Source organism: Cotesia typhae, unplaced genomic scaffold (assembly GCF_013202065.1).
Source record: "Cotesia typhae breed Kobodo isofemale line unplaced genomic scaffold, CoteBio_Ctyphae contig_50, whole genome shotgun sequence".
Classification (NCBI taxonomy): Eukaryota; Metazoa; Arthropoda; class Insecta; order Hymenoptera; family Braconidae; genus Cotesia; species Cotesia typhae.
Genome location: NW_027423758.1, coordinates 1,188,556 through 1,194,013, shown reverse-complemented (window position 1 = coordinate 1,194,013; position 5,458 = coordinate 1,188,556).

The window sequence follows — 5,458 nt, the reverse complement described above, 5'->3', positions numbered from 1 at the left end:
TGGCGCCATGTAGGCACAAGATCGTCCATGCGTTGCGAAAATATGCGCGACACATTCTGTCCCATTGGCACTACGCTCCGCCGAGTTATGAGAAATTAATACTGTTTTACTCGGGGGGTTTAAGAGAATATTTATTAGATATTTAACCCAGTTTTTATTTTTATTTAAATTACCGAATTTTTTTTTTTTTCAATTTTGGTAAAATTACACAGTAAAAACATTACAGATTACAATTCCGGAGAAAAAATTTTTAAATTGCGTAGGTCAAATTTTTAGCGTGGCTAAGTTGGTAAAGCACTTGACTTTAGTTCAAAAGGAACCAGGATCGATTCCGAGCTTGGGTAATTTTTTTTTTTTTTTTTTAATATTCTAGGGTTCAATTGCTCAATTTATTTTTATTACACCCTCCAGCAAACTTGACTGAATATTGTCTAAAAATTTTGTCCGAAGTACCCAAAATTAGGCACTTAGGCCCTAGACGAACTAAATTTTATCACTTTGAAGCAAATTACAGCCTATAATCCTGTTCTGTTCGGCAGATTGTAAGGTCGATTAGCCAAAACCCGTAAAGGGATCAATTAAAATTTTTTCCAACTCAGAAACAAAATGTTGTTCTGGTCTTAAGTTGGTAATTTAACGGGGAATAAAAAAGTGTAAAAAATAATTGAATTATGAGAGGAACAGAAAACGGTTACTTGAGTAGGTATATTACTCGGTTGAATTGCGGGCTATTATGAGCCTACTTTACACGATTCATATGTGAATATATGAAATAAGGTTTATGTAAGTATAAGTGTTGTAAGTATTCGGATGATCAAGGAGGACGAAAAGATGAACTATTAAGGATACAGAAGGATGTAAGTGTTGGTGTGTGCTGGGTAACGAGACTAAGAGCTAAGAGTCTTCTATATAGAAGAAGTAAGACCAACAGGCGGTTTTTAACAAGGCCGTTATTGTTGCGATTACGTTAACTCACCGATCGAGACTCATCGCTCTCCATGGTAATGAATAACCCGAGTACCCGGTGATTACGGCCCCCAAATGTCCCTCGGGCAACGAATAATCAAACTGTTGATGCTCAGAATACCAATCCAATCGAATCCGTCGAGGAGAACCAACCAACAAAGAGATAAAATCATCATCCAAAGAGAGAAACCATAATAAAAACCGCATTTATTCAGCATTAAGCCTCGGGACTACGACTATCCTTTGCCGATTTGATCACCGTTAAATTGCTGATCGATGACTTGAAAAAGATCACTACTATATTACTGAGCTAACTGTCCCGAACCATTACGGCATATATTCACTTTGGAACAATTAACTTACTTTTTGAATTATTTTTAAACTCTTGATGGACTTTACGGGTTTTTTAGTTTTTTTTTTTTTTCGAGCTAGACCTACCGCAATTTAGGTCTTCAGAGAGCACACTATTGATTTTATGGAATTTTCGAGAGTAGGGTCGCGTAATGCAAGATCCTACCTTTTTCTCTCGGGTCATGGGATGCCAAATTGGATTTTCCCGAGAGTGCACCGTTGAAAGCGAACGCTGATAATTCTATCGACAGGCTGGCTTTTTTTCATTTTCATTTTTCTCTGGCAAGTGGATTGAGTTTCATTTTTAAGGAGCTTTGATGGGAAATTCGAGAATGATGAGGTTTTCTTTGTTAGTATTGGTTTGTATATTTCGACGGAATTGATAGACCTACTAAAATGGGTTCAAAAAATTTATTTTTTCAAAAATTCAAACCAAAAATCCTTTTTTAGAATTTTGAACCGATTAAACGTATTTATTTTAATTATACATGTACTACAGAAGTTTCCTGAAAAATTTGGACGAAATCGGCGGACCCACAAAAATTGGTTCAAAAATTGAATTTTGTCAAAAATTGAAATTTTAAAGAAATTATTGAACAAACACCAAAAATAGATGATGGAAAAATCTTATCATTGTTTCACAAGCCAAAAATTATTTTTTTGGAATTTTTAACCAACAAAACTTGGTAATTCTTGCTTTATATTTTATACAGAATCTTTCTGGAAAATTTGGACGAAATCAAGCAATTTTCTAAAAAATCAATCTTTTTTTATAAACCAACAGAAAATTACATCTCCCACTTATTATTACAAAAAAAAAATCGCAAATTGTAGGTAGTACGGTTGTACGTCTGGTTCTGACATATGACTCCGGCAAGAGACTCTTGGGTCACCCTCTTGAGCCTGTCACTAACGTGATTCCCCGTTCTATAGACACTAATCAAACGGTATCATATATTGAATTACCGACTACCTTTCAAATAATTTATCAACTTTTAAATAATTAATTTTCGTTTCATCCAATCATGAGGAACATCATCAAAATTTAACGGGGGCTGTTTCATAATAATAATAACATTAATAATCATACAAAAAAGAATAATTTTATCAGAACTAAAAATAAATAATTCCTTTTGAGAAATAAGTTTAATCCTGTTGAAGATTAGCATAATCCGAGAATATATCTGGCATTTGTTTATCAAATTTATCTGGACAAGTGCGAAAATCTTGACGCGGTGAGAACTTTCCTTTCTACAGAGGGGTTACGTTTTAACAGCTTCATCTCCTCTACGCTCCTAGCAACGCTATTGATTTCCTTCCGTCCCTTCTGGCAGCGAGAACAATGTATGCCGAGAACGAGATATATCTAGGTATCGTAAATTTTGGGTCCATCTTTTCGCTAAATCGATACTATAGGCTCAAAAGACGTGTTTGTTAATTTATTAATAAAATTTAATTACAGATTGACGCACGGATATTTTTATTTTTGACATTGATGTGCAATTAAAATTGTTATTTATTGGTTGAGAAAAGAGACTCTAATTATTGTTAATTGGGTTTTTTTAGAACAAGGTGACTTCCACGAGGTGATTTTTAATTGTTATTAAAATATTGATATAATTTACTTGTATTGCACTTTGTTTTATTTTATATCTATGACTCATTGTTATTAAATCATTTTTTTTTCGATTTTTTTTTTCAGTTTTCAACAATTTTTCAAAATTGCCGCTTAAAATTTTTTATGAATTTAAAATTTTATAAAATTAAAATTGCAATTTCTGAATTAAATTTTAAAGTGACAAAAAAAATTTATTTATCAAAAATATTCTTATGAATTTTTTGATATTCGCTCGGAATTTAAATTTTAATAAAAAACAATTAATCCCCGATCAAATCTAAAATTGGCCTTTAGAATTTTCCGGAACTGTAACACCGATAATAATCTCGAAAGAAAGATCGTAACGAAAGTAATTTCTCTGTTTCCTTTCTCCTTTTTCCTTATGAACTAAAACCGACAATGATTCTTTCTCCTCGCTCGGAAATTCAGGTCAAGTTCACCAGCTGCCCGGCTCTCTTTCACTCTCGCTCTCTAGCTCTCGGTGCAAGACACTTAAATTCACTTCTGTCTCTCTCGTTCTTACTTCACTAGTTCGCGGTCATAATCTATGCGTAAGCATACATATTACCCATCTCTCATCATCCGTTCTACGCAAATTAGTCCTTTGCTCATCAAACACGGTTATTTTACTGTCAATAGTTGTTTAGTATCGAGCAAGGAACACAATTACTCGCTTGCGATCCATTTTAGTGAGGATAAAAATTTTTATTTAATTAAATATTATTAAATAGCTAATTTGACAACTAAAATTTGGAACTTTTAAAAATATTAATCAATTTTAATAGAGAATTTTATTTTAAAAAAATATAAATAAATTTTAAAATTAATAAAAATTTTATTTATATTTTTTAAAAAATTAAAAAAAATAATTTTGCATTTTATTATTTAAAATCCAGTGTGAATGAACGCGTAGGGTATCAAGAATCTCGTGGGCCACCTGTTAGGTGCCTGAAATATATACACATATACTCATCCATCATTATTATTATTATTATAAACCGCAATGGGTTTTTACGCGAAATTATTCTGCCAGTTAATTAAATTGCTTGATCGAAAAGTTAAAAACAAGTTTAAAAATTTTTTTTTGGCTGTCAATTTGGAAAAAAAACTTCCGCATATTTATGAGTTACTCGTACATAATTTTTATGATAAATTATAATAATAATAATATATATGTATTCTGGGATTTTTGGGAATAAATATCAAATTAAAAAAATTGATATATCTAAAAATGTAAGTTTGGAATAATAAAAATTAAAATAATAGATTTAAAAGGTTCAGCGAACTGATATACATATATAATAATAAGAGTAATGCAATAATAACTTGTTAGGCGTTTATGGAGAGAGAGTAAATATCGGCGTAAGATTATACGAGTACTTAGTATAAATATAACTTGGAGTATGGGAGTAAGTATATTGTAGGCGTAAGAGTGGCATTGACACTGACATAATCGGCAGAGGAGGAGAACCGGGAGCATCAAACCACCAGCGATGTATTATATGGATATTATATATGTAATAGTTCCGATTTGTACTAATAATATAACTACCAATCGATTCTAGTTATGTAAGGATAATTTATATCATCTTTATTAATTATTATAGATTACGGATATTATTAATATTTATTTTATGTATTAATTATGATTATCAATTTTTTATCTGTGATATTTTGTTTGAATTTTAATTTTTTTTAAATAATAATAATAATAATAACTAGCAACCTTGCAGTCATATAAGCTCATCTCGATGTTACACTCATCAAGAGCTTTCGTTTGAATACCCACATGTATTTTTGATATATTTTTCATATATATATATAAAATATATAAATATATAAAATATATGAAAAATTGATGTGGGTACTCAAACGAAAGGTTTCGATGAGTATAACATCGGGATGAGCTTATATCTTTAAAAATGTAAATAGTTCTCAAGATGTTAGGTCATTTCTTAATTATGCATCTAGAGATAAAGCAATTTCGAATGCAAAAAAAAAAATGTAATAAATAATAAATTTATAAAAATAACAAAAATTCTATTTTACTTTACAACAAGATTAATTTTTGAAATTAAAAAATATCGCACATCTGCAAAATCAAATTCTTCTTGAAAAGTCTCACCAGAGTTCTTTCGAGCAAGAGAACTCCTCAGATAAGAGGGGGCTGAGAATTATCGTAAGGGGGGGATTGCTTAGTCCTCAGTCCTCAGAACCCCAACAAACTCTCGGCTTCTCCTCGAAGAAAAGAAGAAGAAGACTAAGAAGAAGAAGAAGAAGAAGAAGACTAGTATTGTCGGGACCAAGAGTGGGCCCTGGGGCATCTGACGGTCTCTCTCTTTCTCGGGATCGGGTCCCTCCGTTTTTCTCATTCTCACTCTCTCGGTCCGCCAATCAGGACCCGGCTGAGGATGAGGATGAGCCCAGCCGCCTGACGGGGGGAATAACGCCGGTATCCGACGGTATTTAAGGTACCGTCATAAGGCGGCGCACAAGTAGTTTACTTCTGTTTCGTGTCCCGAC